The sequence below is a fragment of the Equus przewalskii genome, chromosome 13 (assembly GCF_037783145.1).
Source record: "Equus przewalskii isolate Varuska chromosome 13, EquPr2, whole genome shotgun sequence".
In the NCBI taxonomy this organism is placed as follows: domain Eukaryota; kingdom Metazoa; phylum Chordata; class Mammalia; order Perissodactyla; family Equidae; genus Equus; species Equus przewalskii.
The window spans coordinates 75,339,724-75,359,630 of record NC_091843.1 but is presented as its reverse complement, the minus strand read 5'-3'; the positions used below and the strand labels follow the sequence as shown (position 1 = coordinate 75,359,630).

General features: G+C 36.2%; 1 long non-coding RNA gene across 2 annotated transcripts in view; it reads right to left on the bottom strand.

Moving 5' to 3' along the window:
• Positions 1-19,616, bottom strand: part of LOC103550097 (uncharacterized) — a 33,788-nt gene extending 14,172 nt beyond the window's left edge. Inside the window, exon 1 of one of the 2 annotated variants that reach the window (XR_544686.2) lies at positions 19,461-19,616. This is a non-coding gene — a long non-coding RNA (uncharacterized lncRNA). The remainder of the gene's footprint in view (positions 1-19,460) is intronic. The other variant, XR_544685.2, reaches the window with a different exon arrangement.
• Between the last annotated feature and the right edge of the window lie 291 nt (positions 19,617-19,907).

Here is a 19,907-nt window from a genome sequence, read left to right as displayed (position 1 = left end):
CTTTGTTCTCCTCTTTATTCCTGTTAATACAGGGTTTTTATTTTTCACACATTTGCATTTTAAATTTTATTACCTAAAATTCTATAATACATTTAAATATTATTTCCGATCTGTTATTTTCCAATCTGTGATTTAAGTTAACAGAGTTTAATTCAACTTATAATATAGAAATTATTTGGTCTTGTTGAGCTATCTGTGTGTTTCTTGACTTTATGATTTCAAGTTTGGGTATTTTACATATTGATTAACCTTGCCTTGTTTAACAGTGCTGGTTTAGATATTGAATCCGTTAAACACTGTGGTGGTTATTAATTTGCCAAATATTTCCAGCTTTTCACCTTTCAGGCACATGATAGTACATCGCGTCCAGGCCCTGTTGTGGTTGTGAAGAGGGGAACATAGAATTAGTTCTGTCCAGTGTCCATTCTAAGTTCTGTCCATTCTAAGCAAGAATAATGTGTGTCACTTCTGAACCAAAATATTTCCTTATCAGTACAGGATTTTCTGGAGCTTTCTTACTCCTTGGTACAGTGGCTGGCAACATTTAAGCTGTTGGCTGTCCTGTCAGAACCTGGGTCCTTGAGTCAGTTCAATGATCAAAGCCCCCTGCTGGCCTATAATTGACATGTATTGTGAGCAAAAATTAACTTTTCTTATTTTAAGCCACTGAGATTTTTGGATTGTTTAAAACTACAGCATAACCTAATCTAGACAGACTGATACAGGTAGTGCTTGGTTTTGACATTTTCTGGATGGTGCTCATAAAATTTGAGACTACAGCAAACACTGCCAGCGCTCCACCCACAACCCTGCCGATCTCATTTACAATCTGTGTACACCGTTTTCCCACCTTCTGTGTCCGTTTGCATCTAACAGCGTGCACTTGAAATTCTCTTCAGAGGACTGCCCTCAAGTTACTGGAGCCACTCACTCTTAGGAGCAGACAAACCAATGATTGACTGGTTCATGAAATCCTAGCTTCCCTAATTGCAGAGAGGACAAATTTGAGATCATCTTACAGTCTAGAATTCCCTGTTAGGATCAGTCTGCAGCTACCCTCTGCAGGACCTTGCCTGAAATCTCACCCTTGCTTAACTGCTTCCCCTTTCTGTGCCCTGCTTTCTTGACTCCCTTTTAAGTTTCTCCTGGGAATTCTTTCTTAATAAATCACATGTGCCTCCTGTTAGACTCTGCTTCGGCAAAACCCTACCCAAGACCGGGAACGGAATATAAATATGCAGTTTCACAATAATGTTTAAGGAAATACGTTTGGCTAGATTTTAACTTATCAGGGTATGTAAGAAAACATCAAACTTTAGAACGTTGCTTTTTAGCTTCAAACTGTTTAAACCAGGAATTTTATCACGTTTAATGTCCTGTTCTTCACCAGTTGGAAACAATATTCCTGCTTCATTTTTGTTAGGAAGGCATGATTTTTATATCGTCATTACATCCTTTCTCCACTTTGGGTGGTGGACTTCTAATCATTCCATCTGTTCACAGTCCTCAAACATCTTCAGAGCCCAGTGCACATTATAAGATATGTTCAGAGTTGGAGCAAAGCTTGTGATCACATAAGAAAGCAGAGCTTACTGGCCACACAAAGGTGAAATTTACCAGCATACTCTTGTTACTTTAGTGCTCTCACAAACTGTTGTAACTGGCCATCGATGACAATGATATATAAAACTAAAGGGACAAAACCCCACTTCTTTCTTCTGGTGATGGTTTTTGGTTTGAACTATTAAATGTTCTTAACAAGATCTAGGCTTTTTGCCAAGATATTTTGCACACTATCCACTTTGGTATACAATTCTGATGTTTACTTGACTTATGAAATGATATTGATAATTATATGTTTTCTTAGAAGATGCAATGCTTTAGCAAGTTATAAATGTGGAATTTACTTTAAAACATCATTGTTTACTTTTAGGTCACATGAGGAAAGGCCAATTGGAAGCAAATCATCCAAACTAAACTATTGAAATGGTGAGGATCCTTTACTTCTTCGTTTTCTTCTAAGTTGACAGGATTCATGTAGAGACATGAACTGAAAACAGAGCCCCGGCAGTATTCTTTGTTTGGATGTGTATCAGCCGAGTGCTGAAGAAGTCATGAATTTCCTTCTTGGGAAATGTCTCTTGTCATGAGGTAGGGATCTTTGAACTTTATTTCATTGGTCAAGGGAGGAAGAAGCAGTGGAGAACTCATATATTCTAATTTATGAAGTAGAATGCTTATAAATTTCATTGCTCCTTATCAGCCGTTCGCTCGATTTTTTTTCCTCCTTACATTTCTTAAGATAACTTTTATTTACATTTGGTGAGTAAAACCAAAAGTTACAAGTAAATCTTCAGGTGCCATAAATTTTACAGGGATGCAGATGAAACCCATCTATCCTTTCTCTATGCCTCTGAGATGGAGATTTAGCTAGGCAATAAATGATGTATCTGATCGCAGTAAACATTTGGAAAATATGCCACTACCTATTAAATTTTAACATGTACACATATCTTTTGACTTAGCCTTTTCACTTTTAGGAATCTATTATACAAAATTAAAAATGATAATATATAAAACACATATGCAACAGGGTTTATTTTATCCTTGTTTATAATTGTAAAAACCTGGAATTAATCTGAATATCTAAAAATAGGTGAACTGTTTCATAGTTAAGGTATAACTATAATAGAGAATATTTTTCAGTTATTAACATAAATGAGTTAAACTAATACATCCTGATGTGAATAAATGCTCTTGCCATGTAAAAGGACATTTGTAGAAAAACGGACATTGTATGAACCAATTTCTCTTAAAAGAGAAAAACTCTCTATATTGGTATGAGCATAGAGTCATATCTCAAAGAATGCACGCTAAAATTTTAACGTCTAACTCAAGGGCATGATACCTGGGGAAAGAGTGTTAGCTAATAACATTTTAATGCCTCTGTATTATTTAGCATGAAATGGCAAGTACACGTTTCTTTTGTAATTTTGGAAATGCTAAAGTATATAAAGTTTTTTAAAGAAAAATTGAGGAATAAAGATAAGTGTATTTGTCTCTATTATTTAGGAAGTTCTTTTACTACAATTAGAATTATTTTCCTCTAGGCTAGGCATTTCTATTTTTCTCTAAGGGTTTCTACTTTTGACACTAGACTTCTTTTGAAGTATATCTGTAGAAAGAGCCATTTCAGACTTTATATGCAATGCTCACAAATGCAATAGATGTTGTAGGAAGGGAGAACTAGCTGTGCAAAGATGCCCAAGTACATTCCCATTGTGCCGTGTCACTAGGAGACGTTGCTCCTCTCCTCTATGATCTACCTTTGAAGAAACAAAAGAGCACCAATGCCCAAGTGGTTACTTCACAGACATCACTAATGCTCACCAGCACCTCTGGGTCTCTGCTTCTTCTTGAAGTCTTGAAGAAGACTACATGTTCCCATTCCCTTAAAGTTAGGCAGGAGCATGAGACTTACTCTGGACAATGACATGTGAGCCAAAAAATGTGCATTATTTTTCAAGTGAAGAAATAATAACCTTTTGTTGTCATTGTTTGTTACCACAGCATAAACTATTGTACCTGACTGATAACAGTTACTGAACCAATCTCAGTTGTCTGCATAATGCTTTGATCTTGTGCACCGGGGCTTGTTAAGCTCTTTAAGTAGGAGGCACAAATTTTAGAATTATCTATGAGATGAAAGAATTTTTCAATTCTATAAAATTGAATTTCTTACCCAAAGAGCTTTGCCATAAGCTGATCGAGGTTCGTATCTTGGCTGGGTCACTTACTTAGTAGTAGTGTACAAATGACTCCACTTCCCTGGGTCTCAGTTTTTATCAGTAAAATGAAAGTATGCATGCTCGTATAACATGGTTTGTGAATTAAATGAGATAATGTGTATGACCAGTGTTTTATACATCGTGTGTGTTCAAAAACTGTTAGCCATCTGTTTGAAAGATCCTTTTAAAAATGTTCTAAATGGACTTTAGGAAGCAGAGAGAGAGCATTAAGATAAAGGGAAGGAAGGGGCCAGCCCCGTGTCTGAATGGTTAAGTTCGCGCGCTCCGCTGCAGGCGGCCCAGTGTTTCGTCGGTTCGAATCCTGGGTGGGGACATGGTACCGCTCATCAGGCCACGCCGAGGCAGCGTCCCACATGCCACAACTAGAAGGACCCACAACTAAGAATATACAACTATGTCCCGGGGGGCTTTGGGGAGGAAAAGGAAAAAAATGAAATCTTAAAAAAAAAAAAAAAAAAGATAAAGGGAAGGAAGATGTTATAGGTAACAGGAGCTTCCATTTCTCCAGATTTGATTAGCTATGCCCTTTGAGGTTCTGAGGTAATGTTGGAAAACAGTATGTATTCTTTGGACTTTTGGATGTTTAATTGAGTTTATGATATTTATGCCATCATAGGAGAAAAGCTAAAGATTTCTCTCACCTAGCTCTAATCTATACATGTTGACTGAGTATTATTTAACTTTCTATTTAATTTTGAATTTATTGAAATATAATCCTCTCCCAGTTTGGGCTCCTTTCCCATCATCTCCCACCTCACAGGTGTAGCCTGGAAGGATGGCAAAGTATTGTTCCCCTATCTCCCAACTCTCAACTTCTGTTCCTAGACAGCAACTACCAGGAGAGACCAGAGTGAATAGCAGGGGAATTGGCACATGCACTCTGGCACGAAGTTCCCACACATGAAATTTTATAGGTGAGACACATGCCAGAAAAACACTGGCACTTATGCTTTCTCGAAATTGGAGCAGTTCATGTACATCATTCATTCACGTATCAGACAGTGGAACAGTGGGCATAGGAGAGCTGCCACCTCAATAAATTGAGCTGTTTATTTAAATAAATCCATGAAAATCACTGAGAGTTGGGATGGATGTGCTCAGTAATTTAACTTCCAGTTACATATTTTGGAAAGATATTTTACTATCATACATTTAGACAGATGTTTAATTCAAATTTATAAAGTTGTGATATGGTGGTTGATAAATAATCTACTCTGAATGAATGATTGCTACAGGACAGTCAAGGTGTTTCCATTCTCCCTTGCCAGGGATTGAGTTCAGAATGGCCAGTTCTGGCCATTGATACAAGAGACAGTCTAGGAGGCACTTCTGGCAAAGACTCCCTCACTCCCTCAGTCTTAAAGAGGGACTCAAGAAAGTGATAGCGTCTTTCTTCCTCTAAATGTTGTCGTGTTTGGAGGTGATGCTTGGAGTTACTGCAGTCACTTTATGATCATGAGGGTATCATTTTGAGGACAAATATGATGCTGAGACCTTTCATGACAGTTAAACCTCTGACTATACTGATCCTGGAGATGTATTGCTAGAGACTTCTTGCTATGTAAGATGATAACTTTTCATACTGTTTAAGAAATTAGAGTTGGATTTTTTGTTATTTGTGTCCTAAGGCATTTAAATTTATAAGTGGTTAAATTAGTAAGTTGAATTTGGGATAAGATTCATAATTATTCAAGAATTAAACAAATATTTATTGAATACATAACATATGTTTTGCAAACAAGAGACTATGATGAAAACACACATGTAATTTTTGCCTTTGGATTTTGCAATTAAGTAATTAGACAAATCTGACTAAAACACATTGTTAGCATATAAGTATATGCTGTCTGACACCACACGAGAAGAGTGCCTGACCCAGTCTGATGAGATTGGAGAAGATTTTCCAGAAGACAAAACTTCCAGTCTGGGATCAAAATGATGAAGAGATGTTGGTTAAGCATATGGAAATAGAATAGTCAAGGCTCTTTTAGTGGCAAATGAAAAGAAGTTATTGGCTGCTGTAACCAGGAAGCCTAGTGGTAGCTTCAGGCCCAGCTACATCCAGAGGCTCAAATCATATCACCATAAACAACCTAAATAGTCTGGACAACTGGAGGGATGGAGTTGCTATTTAAGAAGGTGGATTGAGGGTACCAATTTCAGAAGGAAGCTCAAGGAGCTCCATTTTGGATATATTAATGTGGGGACACCAGTTATATTTTCAGATGGGTACCTCAGTGGAGTAGTTGGCTATACAAATCTAGAGTTCAGAGAAATTATTGAGGCTGTAGATACAAATCTGTGAGTTAGTTAGGTACAGATAGTATTTAAAGCCATGAAGCTGAGTAAGATCATTGTAGGTGGGAGAAAAGATAGGAAACAGAATAAGTCCTAAGAATGAATTCTTGGGGTTCCAACATGCAAGGGTTGGAGACATAAGAGAAAATCAGTACAGAATATGAAAATAAGCAGCCAGAGATGTAGGATAAAAATCAGGAAATGTGGTCTTGGAAGCAGGGATATGTAAATATGAAAAGTGGAGAGATTAAAGAGAGGAGCCTTCCACCTCCACCAGCCTGCATCTATGCCGCCATATTCACCTTCTCTCCAGTGTTTGTGGATAGAACTCACATATTCCTGGAAAAGCCCATCTTTCCCTTCTCTGTATTTTCCCATCCTGTCTTATGTGGAAAATAACAGTTTGAACTAAATAGAGAGGTTTTATTTTATTCACTAGGTAGAAGTGAGGAGAGAAATGAACAATACTGTAGAAAAATAAGCAGGTAATTACTGCTTTTATTTCCTTTCTCCATAAGCCTTCAAACCCAAGTTCCAAGCAGCAGCTGAGAACCTAAAATCCCTGAAAGACAGTAAGTTGTTGTTCAGATCATTCCCCTCCTGCCTCACCTTCCTTGACCACGGGTGTCTCTACCACCAGATAGTTCTATATTTGCCTCTAGACATTAATATTCCTGTGAATAATATAATATTATGTGAAGTTCCCTAATCAAACATTTGAAATAAAGGTGATCTTTCACTTTTCTGCTTTCACCATAATGCAGCCATGTAACCTAACTGAATGTATAGGAGGATGCGAGAGACAGTCAGTGATCAAAAGTCTAGTAACCAGGAGAGCTGATTCTGCACTTGCGTTGGTCATTAACAAGATTCAAATATGGGAGCAGGTAAGCTTGGCCTTCAGATAGTCTGTCTCCAGAGCCCAGGCTTCCAACCAGTGCTGGAAATGCCTCTTGGACGCTTGTGAAGATAACACATGTGAAAGTGATTTCACACTTTAAAAGCATTCTGCACGTATAGGTACTAGTATCTTTTTTTTTTTTCCTCTTATTTCAGAGATTAGTCAAGAACATGTGGACACCACTTACACTCTGGGTACCCTGTTAAAGACTGCTTTCTAAAAAATTTATGTGTATGTGAGTACATGCCTGCGTGTGTGTGTAAAATTCTGGTTGCTGTGGATTGATTCGTTGAGCCAATTTAGAAAATGTTTTTCTTTTCCAAGCACCCATTGGCCTTATTGTCACTAGATGGCAGAAACAGATCCTACTTCTGTGGGAAAATGAGAGTTCGTTTTGCATTCTGGAAGGGCACAAAAAAGCTTCCCACAGACAATGTTTACAGGCTTTCTTTATTTTGACATTTCTTCTGAATACATTAATGTTTTGGAAATTCCCTGTTAGGTCCCCTGCAGGGGTATGCTGCAAAGTGATCTTGGCTTACACAGAAAACGGATGGCTTGCATTATGCACTTTGCATTTCAGTTGATAATTTTAGAATTAAAGACTACTTTATTTAAGGCAGGGGGCAGAATGGGAAGGGGGTGGAGTTAAACATTAAGAAAAATCAAGACACTGTGTCACGTTACTAAAGCATTGCCGCTGTAATATTTTCTCTGAGCCAGAGATGCCTTTATTATAATTCATTCTTTTTAGTGTAAACAGAATTGACAGTCAGGGTGTCAAGTATAAATATATTTTAAAATTCTCTATGTGAATTTCTGTACTAGAGAGAGAATGATTTTTTCCTCCCCCTTTTTTTCAAATTAGTTATTGCTTCAGAGTGCTATTAGTTCCTTGTAATATTAAATGATTAAGACAGTATTTATTTTAAAAGCCACACTGATGCTCTAGAGGCTATAGAAAGAATGTTTTCTTACTATCCAAATAATCATTGATCTTTAGTGGCTTTGTACGCATGCTTATTATGACTCAGAGAAAGCCATTACAGTGTGTTGAGGCTGAAATTATGGATCAAAGATTGTACCATGTGTATATGTTCCCATGTATCTTTGAAAACACTTTAAAAACCATATTTATCTTAAAAAATTATTTTTGTTCTTAGAGAAAAATTTTTTAGCTCCATTAAGATTATATCTGGCCCGTGGAAAGGACAGTTTTAGCCTTGTATTTACTTACTTAAAATGCAACTTTAAAATATACGTTTCATTGTAGTGTGGCTGTGGGAATTCCAAAGCCATAGGAAGAAATGCTTGGTGAATTCATTTGCATACCAATACCCAGAATGCTTTTCCAGCTCACTGCTATTTAATCTAAGTCAGCTGGTGTCAGAGCCCTGGGAACAAACTGAACCATTTTGACATGCTTCTCTGTGCATGTACTGAGTTCTTTTTCTGCACCAAGTACACAATGAAAACTCAAAATTTCATCTCCGCTATGAATTTTTTATAAAGACTTGAATATTTTTTAATCTCCATTTTCCTTACAACTTTCTTTTAACTCTTCCTATGAAACATTACTCTAATTATTGTGGTAAAATTCTGATTGATAAGTGGGTCCAGAACTACCAGTTACTTGGGATATAAACTAACTTGAATAACTTGTGACTCAGAACACAAGCAGGAAAACTAGAAGAACACATCCTTCCCTTTAAAAAAAAGTCAAGTTGGAGAAAGTGGTATATATTTGGGAACCTCTATAGGTTTGCTGACTAGAAGTTGATGTTGTCTCATGCAAGTCAAGGATGCAGCAGATCTATTTTAAATTGTATTTAAATACTGATCAGAGGTAAGCACTGGTGAGGTGGAAAGTGTGAGTTTTTTGGAATGTGTGTTGAAAAGAAGTCAGCTATGGCTATTTGATAATATTGAGGATTATTGTTAATGTATTACATTGTGGTAGCGTTGTGGATAAGATTTTTTAAGGGTCATTTTTAAAAAATGCATATAAAATGTTTACAAATTCAATGATGTGATGTCCAGGATTTGCTCGAAAATAACATTAAGTGGGAGAAATGAGCAGAGGTACAAATGAAATAAAATTGCCATGTGTTGACAATGTTTAAATCTGGACAGTTGATGCATAGGGGTTTATTATACTTGTTCTGTCTACTCTTGTATCCAATGAAAATGTTCTGTAATAGGAAGTTTTTAAAAGGAGACATGCAGAAATAAGTCATAAAGGGCTTAAGCAGTTGAGTTTAGTCTATACTTTCCTTCCAAAAAAGGTTGAGATATATGTTCTTAGGTCCTTTATCACATACATCTATTTGAAATAAAGTTATGTCCTCAATTAATAAATAAGAAAAGGGAAGCCATGCAAATTTCTCTTGACTTATGTTCTCCTTTCACCTGTTTCAGAGTGTATGCTATCTTCCTGGATCTGTAATCATGGCGTCACTCCTAGACCCTATTCAGTTATATTACAAGGCATCTTATAAAAATTGACTTAGACCTCACATCCTCTTCTTATCACTCTTTCTCCTTTCATAAGATTCTTCAAAGGACAGTGTACACTTTCTCTAGTCCCTTCTTACCTTATCAGTCATTCTTTAAAAAAAATAGTCAAAAAATATACCATACATTCAAAGAAGCAAGTGACAATAAAATGAATACCCATGTATTAATTAGCTGTCATAAATAGAACATTACCAGCAACTTAAAATTTCTAATGTCTTTCATATCCCCCTTGTGCTATATCATATACAATGCCATAAGGTCGGTACTGTGTTGAATTTTTTGTTTCTTTTCCATGTTTTTCTTTATTGATTTACTACACACTATTGTTCAGTTTTGCCTGCTTGATAACATTTTACACATTGAATCATACTGCAGTATTCTTCTGTGATATCAACTTCACTCAACTATATTTTTGAAATTCATCTATGTTGCTATGTGTAGCTACATTTTATCTATTTTTACAAATACATATACTCTGACATATTGTTATACCACAATATATTTATCTATTTGATTTTTGGTAGACATTTATTTATAGGTTTTGTTCTATTAAAAATAATACTGTGCATATGTACATTCTAGTGTGTGTACACATAGTGTACATGTGCACAAATTCCTCTGGGGCATTTTTGGGTCACAGAACATGGGTATCTTCGACTTTTCTATTTAAAGGCAAATTATTTCCAAGGTCTGCACCGTAACCAGTGTGTAAATATTCTGGCAGTTTCATATTATTGTATATTCATCAAGTATTATCAATACTTGATGTTGTCAAAAAGGGATATTTTTTGTTAATCTGATGTGCTGGTGTGTGAAAAAATAACTTCTTGAATTTCCTTGATTACTAAGAAGGTTGAGCATCTTTTCCTATGTTTTCTTGGCCAATCAAGTTTCTTACTAAACGTATTGCCTCTTCAAGATGTTTGAGATTTTCTATTTAGTTTTTTATCTTTATTGTATAGATTCCTGAGAGTTCTAGTCACTCTCAAAAACTGTTCAATTCTGGTTGTTTCTGCCCTTGTGCCCATAAAGTTGCTCTTGTTGAGATCTTTACTGATCTCCATGTTAACAAATCCAATGGACAATTTTCAGTCTTTGTGTTACTTGATTTTTGATTTCTCAGTTTCATTTAGCAACTCCTTTTTTCAGTATCATCACGTTCTCCTGATTTTTCTCTGCTCTGGCTTTCTTTTTCAGTCTCTGACTGCTGCTTTTCTACTTTTTTTTTTTAAACAATCTCTAGTAACTGATGTTTTTCAGACCTCCATCCTGAACTCTCTTCTCTTTTTATTATCTGCTATCTTCCTAGGACATTTGTTTGAATGGCTCCTTCTGCCTAAAATCTAAAATATATTCTCTTCCCTACCCTCTGTAACCTGTCTCTCTCTTTCCTCCAACCTTATCCAATCTTCATTGATTTTAACACCTATTTAAGACTCCATGATTCAGATTCAATGGAAATTACTCTGGGAGATCTTTTCCAATTTCTCAGCCCAAATAACATAACCTTTCAGTACCTCGTGCTTTTTTTGTATATCTAGTCATTTGTGTGACTGTTTGTTTCTTGACCACATGCTCCACTAGCCTCAAAGATTCATGTGTTGAAATCCGTTCTTGTTTTGTTCATACCTGCATCCCCTGGTCTCAGTATCATTTCTGATACATAGTAGTCTTGAATGAAAGAATAAGCAGACTCAGGTCTATGTCTTTGGATAAGTGGATGGTGATATAATTTACCAATACAAGGAATTTAAGAGGGAATAGAGTTTATAGGAGAAGGTGAAGAGTTTAGTTTTAGACACATGAAGTTCAAAATGCTTTTGAGGGGGATATTCAAGAAGAGTGACAGAAGGATGTTTTGATATGTGGATATGAAGCTGAAGAGAGCAGTCTGGGTTGGAATTATTGGTCTGTAAGTTACCAATATATAGCCGATAAATGAGATAATGAGAAAAGAAATGGTCCAGGGAGTGTATGTAGCCTGAAAAAGAGGACCACATGTAAATAAATGCCAATGGCCCTGGGAGTGATCTTGTCTAATTCAGAACTTTTCTCCTTTTTGGTTAGATTTTCTCAGCTCAACAGATTAAGCCTAAGAGGCACTGAGTTACAGGAACAAAACATTTAATTTTGTAACATTTCTGAACATGTATTTTTCGTATTTCTGTATAATCTATCATGGGCAGTCTATTGTCTATACAATAAAAAGAAGTAGGTCTCTTTGTTTATTCTTTAGTGAATCGTTACACTTCTCAAAGCCCTCAAATGGCTCCCTAAACAATTCAGAATAAAATCCGATTCTTTATATCATGGCCTAGAAGGCTCTCTGGCTCCTCCCAGTACAACTTTGTTCTCTTTGTCTTCTCTCTCCCCCTTTCTCATCTCTTCTGGCCACTCTGGTCACCTCAGTGTTCTCTGAAGATGCCAGATGCCCACTGCCACGAGTGCTTACCCTGACTCGGACAGGTTCCCTTCACATATTTGCATTACTTGCTTCCTCCTTTCTTCATGTTTCTGGTCAAATATCACCTTAACTGAATGACTTTATTTGACTCCTTATCTAAAATAACAACTGTACTGTTACACTTGGGCCCCTTTCTTCTGCTTTAATTTCATTTTTTCCTCATGTTTGTTTAATTTTCCCCCCTTCCCTGTCCCTCTTCCCAATATAATAAGGTTAACTAGAGCATGAATACTTGGTGTTTGCTTCATTCTTTTAACCTCGGTGCTTATAACAGCACTTAGCACTTAAAAGGCACTCAATAAATGTTTGTTAAATGAATGAGAGTGCCAAAAGAGACAGCAGAAGATGCAGAAGAGATATGGCTTAGTGATTAAGTGCAGGGGTTCTGAAGCCTGTCTGCTTGTGTGTGACTCCATCATTCACTAGTTGGAGAAATTACTTCATCTCTGAATACCTCATTTACCTTATATTTCAGCTGAGGATCACAATTCCGCTTACTTCATAGTGTTGCCATGAGGATTAAAAAAGATATAGCACAGAAAACCCTTGTTCCACATGCTAGTTCCAATGCCTGGTACATAGTAAGCACTCAATAAGCATTATTATTAGCAGCAAAATCAATGAAACTTATGGATTTCACCATTTATTTAGAAAATATTTATTGAGCATGACTACATGCTAGACATTTTGCTGGAGATTGGGGTTACAATGATTAATAGGATACAGATATACCTTAAAAACCACTTTGTGAGACCAGAGTTTAAAGATATATTTGTCATTTAAATAATTTTAAATCAACCTGCAATTTATTATCGTGTCCAACTTTCAAATAGACTTTTGAAGAATAGCATTCTTTTTTTCTTTTTACTTTCTACATTTGTAAATAGCAATCCAAATTTCCACCAGGGTTTAGTAGGTTGATATTTACTAAAACTCTCTAACTCAGGGAAAATTCTCCCTTTAGCTCACATGCTATTGATCCTCAGCTCAAGGAAGAGAAACATAAAAATCCTCTAATAATTATACTCCCACTCCAAAACTGGTTTACAAGTATAGGCAACAGTCAATGATAGATTCAAGATACTGCCCCTTTATCATTTATCTTACTTTAAATGTTATCCATCTTTGCGTTTTTTTTTCCTTGTGAGTTGAGAAAGCAATGAGTAAATGTGGTTTATGACTTTAAATAACTTGTATAAAAGTGCTAAAAAAAACTATTCGTGCTCCTGCGGTCCCTACACCTCCCTCCAAGTGTGTGTTGAGGTAAGCACCAATCAACATTTCTTGTAGACAAAATATCCTTAAGAACTTTTCTTTTTCTCTTTTCTTTTGAAATCTTCTTTAAAGCTCCCATGAAATGTTGCCTAAGCCCCCACTTATCATCTTAGGAATCGTGTTTGTTTTTTGGTTGCTGAATGATATTTTCTGTGCTCACCAGTATATCATTTAATCCTAATTTCCTCAATGTTGAAAAAAATAAAATTAACTTTTAAAAAGCAACTTAGGGGCCGGCCCAGTGGCACAACACTTCTCGGCAACCTGGGGTTCCCTGATTTGGATCCCGGGTGGGGACATGGCACTGCTTGGCAAACGCCATGCTGTTGTAGGCGTCCCACGTATAAAGTAGAGGAAGATGGGCATGGATGTTAGCTCAGGGCCAGTCTTCCTCAGCAAAAAGAGGAGGATTGGCAGTAGTTATCTCAGGGCTGATCTTCTTCAAAAACAAAAAAAGCAACTTAAAGGCCTGTTTTCAAACCAGGTCTGATATGTTTTTCAGGAAATTAACACTACATCTGGTCTTATGAGTAATTGTTATAATTTAGGCAACATTAAATATCATCTTCTCACCCCATTCTCCCAAACAAAAACATTTTCACCAATTGCTAGTCAGAGTCTAAAATATACATTTGAGTATAATTCCTTTGGATCCTGAAGGTTCTTTAGTCTTTTAGAGTCTCATGTTCAAATATAAGTTATAATGAAGGAGTGTAACCTCAATCCTTTATTACTCTATCATGCTAGTAAGTTCAGAAATTTGGTCTCACTGCCTAGAGGGGGAGGAGAGAGAGAGTGGTAGGTGGGATGTGGGCTTTGTAAGAGTGGAGAAAGACACTGAAATAAGGACTCATAAGAATGCCAAGCTAAAAGTCACCTATTATACCCTTTTTCCTTGAAACTTCCATTAGAAAATAGATTTATATCTGTGAGCCAAAATATGATTATAGTTCTAAAATTTAAGGATAAAAAGAGTATTTTTGAATTAATTGGATTTTCATTGCCATTCACACTTTTAATAGGAGGACAGACTATGAGAAAAACAATTTAGTCTTATTAAGTTCTTCCTTTGACATCAGAAGCCCTTAATTTCAAAAATATTTCCAGTTAAGTTTGCAAGTCAGTTACCAATTTTCTACATATTATTAATGATATGAACATTTAGTATGTTTCTAATATCAGCTTATAAATTAGCTCTTCTAAATAGTGTCATACATTTTCAATAGATCTGGCCCAAGATATACCTCTACTTTCATTGTTAATTTATTTTTGCACTAATAAGCTTCAGCTTATGCCCACAGATTTTGTGAGCTAAGCCTCATGATTGTTTTTAAATGAAAAAACTTAATATTGCCATTAGCAAACTAGGTATAATGTGATTGACTAAAAGAATTATGAAACTTGTAGGGGTGAGCTGGAGATTTTAATAGTCTATTTAAACCAAAGAGAGAAGTTAAGTTCAATGCTGAGAGAAGAGAATGCCGTTTATCAGTGCACATCTATTAAGTGGCTGCTACAAACCAGGCTCCAGACCAGATGAAAAAGGCAAACTCCTTCTAGCCGAGAAGCTTATTACCTTGTACTGACCAAAGGCAAACAAGCAATCCTTTAGCAAGCAAGCTAAGAGACAGCAAAGTAGTTGCCTCAGAGACAACTTTCAGCTGTATCTTGAATGTTGTTTGAGAATTTGGAAGAAAAAGAAGGACATTTCAGGAAGAGGGAAGCATGTGCCCAGCAGAAGCCGTGATAGGTACACTATGATGTCTAGTAAAGCAAGATTAGAGAGATGCAGAAGAGTGCTGAGAAAAATGACAGGAGTGGTAAGGGACTTTGAAAAGCATGGGTAAGGGGATGGACTTCATCCTGTAGATTGTAGAAACCATAGCTGTCTTAGAAAACCCATTCTAAGTGCATTTTGAAAGAGATTGGAGTCAGAATGATATCGCTCTAATCAAGGCAAGAGGAAACTGATTAAGGTGGTATGAGTCAGATTGAGAAGACAGGAGGAATTTGCAAGTTGCTTTAGGTTACTGACTGCCTGGAGAATGAAAGGGAAAGAGAAGCAGGTTTCTTTTTTCCTGCCCACAGCCCCAGTACATAGTTGTATATTCTAGTTGTAGGTCTTTCTATTTCTTCTATGTGAGCCGCCACCACAGCATCGCTACTGACAGACAAGCAGTGTGGCTCTGTGCTGGGAACTGAACCCAGGCTGCCAAAGTGGAGCACATCGAACTTTAACCACTAGGCCATCAAGGCTGCCTCAGAAGAAGTTTCTGACTTGGACAACTAGTTGGAGGATAGCACCTTTTTGATAAAACATATGGAGGGAGAAAACATGTAAGAGTAAAAGAGGATGTGTAACTTGAGAACATTTAACTGGAGGTTAACAGGAAATATGGATAAAAATGCATTATGGCAAGTTATAACAGAGAGTCATAGCTCTGTAAAGAGATCTGTCAAGAGACAGAGATCACTTGATGTTGTCAGGAATTAGAATGAGATTACACCGAGAGTGAGTAATGTGAGATTAGAATGAACTAAGCAGGGGGCACTGGAGGTAGATAAAAATTTTAGAGCCTTGCAGATGTGGCAGATTTCCAAAAGGAGGACAAATAGTGTGGTCAGAAAGTAAGTAGAGAAACAAAAGAATGTTGCATTATCAAAGAGAGAAAAAACCTTCAAAGAAATGGGAATGGTCAACAGTGTCAAAAGCATCTCTGGGATCAAGGAAAATGAGCGCTTAAAAGTGACCCTTGGCTTTGGGGGTTAGGAGGTGATTACTGATCTTAACAAAGGCAATTTTAGTGAAGAAGAGTCAAATGTGAGTGGTTAAGAAGTGACTTGGAATTGTGGAATTTGAACAGTGGATATATATTATTCCTTTAGAAGCTTGATTCTAAAAGGAACAAGAAATGAAAAAGAAAAAGGTGTGACATAGTGGGCAAGCAAGAAATATTTTTTAAAATTTTACTTTTCTCCTTTCTCTTTCTTTTTCAATGGAAGATGAGTGAAAGAATCCAGTTGAGAGGAAAACCATTCAAGAAATCAATTGCATGAAATATTCCTTTGAATTTACAAGATACTTAACACCAATAAAGGTAGAAGTGTATCTTTCAGAATAAAGTTGGTCCTTGATATTAAACACTTTGTGCAAAACTCCCTGTTTCTTTTCTATTATGATGTTGATCAGTAAAAACTGGATCATTGAATAGCACTATTGATCTTGAGAAGAGGTCAAGGTCTATTCTTGAATAGGAATAGGGCTGTTTCTTTCCTGAAAGCAGCATGGGACAAGGTTATGATGTTTGAGGAGTGAATAGTTTTTTAAAAAAGGTAAGAGGCAGGAAGTTGAAATAAATTCCAGACGATCTTGATTTTCTCTACAAAATAAGAGGCAAATATATACTGGGAGTCAGTAGGTAAACATTTAATACTAGTTTAAAAGGAACAATGGAATTTTTGGAACAGATGCTCTAGAAATGGAAAAGTGTGCTAGTAAAAAGCATTAAAAATTACACATCAACCTAGAAGGCATTGTTAAAATCAGAAGCTATATATTTGTAAAAGCACCAAATGTCGTGATTTTGTGATTTTTCTCTTCCACTGCTTAGTAGGTAGAAATGAACAGAGTGGACGACTGGGCTTATCCAGGGCTAAATGTTTTCAGGACATGGACAGAGGAAGTATGAGTCCAAAGGACTTGAGATGCTGGCAAGAGAGAGACTTAAGTCATTGACCGAGGATTCTGGGCTAGATAAGGAGAAGGCAAGGCCAGTAGAAAATCTTGTAGGGCCCTAGAAGGAAGGGAAGGTAATGCTTGCTATTTCTGGAAATATACGTTCATCAGAGAAAGAGAAAAGGAACCAAGCACTTTTTTCAAATGTATGGGGTACTATATACATCAAAGCTATTGTAGAGGCTAATTAGTTGAGAGAAGTCACAGTAAAAATAAAAATGACCTTGAGGAATTAGGAAAATTATTTTACAAAACAAGTCAGGATGAGCTTTGATTGATATACGTGCAAAGTGATATCTTTCAGGACAAAGGCATAATGATACAGAGCAGAGAAATAGACAAGGTGAGTGGAAAAGAATAGATTTGGGTAACATCTAAACCAAGGTCCATATATTTAAGGCATCTGGGGAAAGGAAACAACCTAGATTCTTTTCTTTTGGCCATTTCAGAAATATGAAGATTTAGGGACATTTTTGAAAAGGCAGTTGGACATGTGAGGCAAAAAATGAAAGTAAAATTTCCCAATTACCAGAAAGAAACAAGATTTATGAAGTTTTCTTGGATTCCACCCATAGTGCAAACAATAGGCTATCAGGAGCAATGTGCAAAAAAATCGTTTGCATAGATATATTTATTTCAGACACAATACCAAGAATCTATATCTTGTTCTTGGTATAATTTATGTTGTCACTTTTTTTTTCCTTAAAGGTATGAAAAAGAAAATAAGGTTTCTCCAGAAAAGGATGATTATATACAAAGCAAGTGTTAGCTAGTTTCTTCTCTATTGTAGTAGAATTTACAATCATACAATACACTGAATGGACTAATAATGCACAACTCATGAATGGATCAAATGATGGATCTCATATTTGATGTGCACGTAGTCTTACCCTAGGCCACTGAGCCAGACTTTCAGATGGGCCCTTTAACTTTTCACTGTTCTCTGTGGACCATAGCTCTTGTCAAGCAATGCTCCCTGGACAGCTGGCTCTGCCGTGAACCATCTGGAGTTCCAGCTCCCTAGTGATGCCCATTACAGAAAAGTTGCAAGTCCTCATCTTCACCTTTAGGGAATCCATGTATCATTTAATGAGACATCCAACAGAACATTTGCAGGATGATGTTGATCATTAAAAAAAGTATTTGAGAGAATTCTAACAGTTTTATTTTAAGAGAAATTATAAGTATATCCAAACTATTGATATCAGGAGAGGTCCACCTTCCAAGGAGCAAATAGCTAACACAAATTGAGCACTTACTATATGCCAGATATTGTGCTAAGTACTTTAAATGAATTATTTTATCACCCCAGGAAGTAATTATTTATAATTTATAAATTAGTAATCTGAGTTTGTATAGGTTAAGTGACTTCCCAATAAATGAAAAGCAAGGCTCTAAACTTAGAACAACTTGTGTATATGTGTTCCTTCAACTTTTGTTTATTAAGGACCTGCTGAATTGAAGATATGATTTTGGATACAGGGAATAAGGAGACATGTAAGCCATATATCTTCCAATCATGTAGTTCACACTTGACTAGGCCAAATGAATATGTAAACCATTTTCTATAATATAACATGACAAGTTCTCCAATAACACTGTATGTACGGTTCTTTTGGGGCAGATAGGAAAGCAAACATTTTTTTTCCAAGGAAAGACAGAAGGTTGCACAGTGGAGGTGAATTTTGAACTCGGCTATAAAGTATGATTGGATTCCGCTAATGGAAATTTTCATACAATGGAATCTGTTCTCTACAACCCGAAAACATTTATAAGGTATCATTTCAAAAAATTTCTACTGCAGCCTCATGCTTTTGGTGAGGGGGAAGTAAATAGTGTAAAACCGAGACAGGAGAGACAGAGAAAATAGAGAAAGAAAAGGGTGGAGCCAGAAATCAAGAAAGAAGAGGGAAATACAGAAGTAGCAATATATAAAATAAAGATAAAAACAAAAGAGGAATTGTAGATGATTTTAGATGTGACTGGAAAAAAGAAAGACAAAAGCTGAAGAGGAGAGAGGGGATCAGAGGTCTAGAGGTGAAATAAATGAGGGGAGAGTCACAGGAAAGGAAACAAAGGAGAGATTTGGGTGAGAAGACGAGAAACTTGAAAAGATCTTATTGAAATGTTATTTTAGGCTCTTATAATAAAAATATATAATTTTCATGGAAAATTTTCTCATAAAAGATTTCAAATGCTTGTTGAAAGTAGCTAAAATAAAAAATGCCCAGAACGTGTATTTATTTGCCATTCACATAGATACAATGACATCTTCAAATATAGGAGATAAAGTCAAAGAGAATCTTAAGTGGTCGCTTTCAAGTGTCTTATTTTCTTGCTATGTGTCTGAATCATATTTTGAAAACAAAAATCACTGATACTGATTTTGGAGTCCATCTTCCGAAAATAAAATTTTAACTTTTCATGGAGGAGAGTTTTTAGTATTTTAAAAGTACTTGCCTCATATGTGATTTTTCAAGGTATGATTTTTCCTTAGATGTCTTGATATTCTAACTCTTCTACAAATAGGTGGATTGATGTGGTTTCAGAAAATGGAAGACATCTTCAAGGAAGTGGTTATACAAGGCTTTGGTACTTTGTGAAAATTCTATTTCTATTTCTATAGAAACGTTTGTGTTTCAATTCCGCTCCCACCCACTGTTTTTTTGTTATTGATGATGCTGTTCTGATATCTTTAAGGGTGTGTGTGTGTGTTTATGGTTTATGTTGTTGTTATTATTGTTCTAATAGAAAGACTTTGGGGTGTGGTAGACTTTTCTGACTCTATAGCTATAAACTCTTGCAACACATAACAAACAGCCGATCAGAGAAATGGCAAACATTGTCTGTATTCTCTGTGCACTTGGCAGGGATTTTTCATATTGTACATTATTGGCTCTGCTGTGT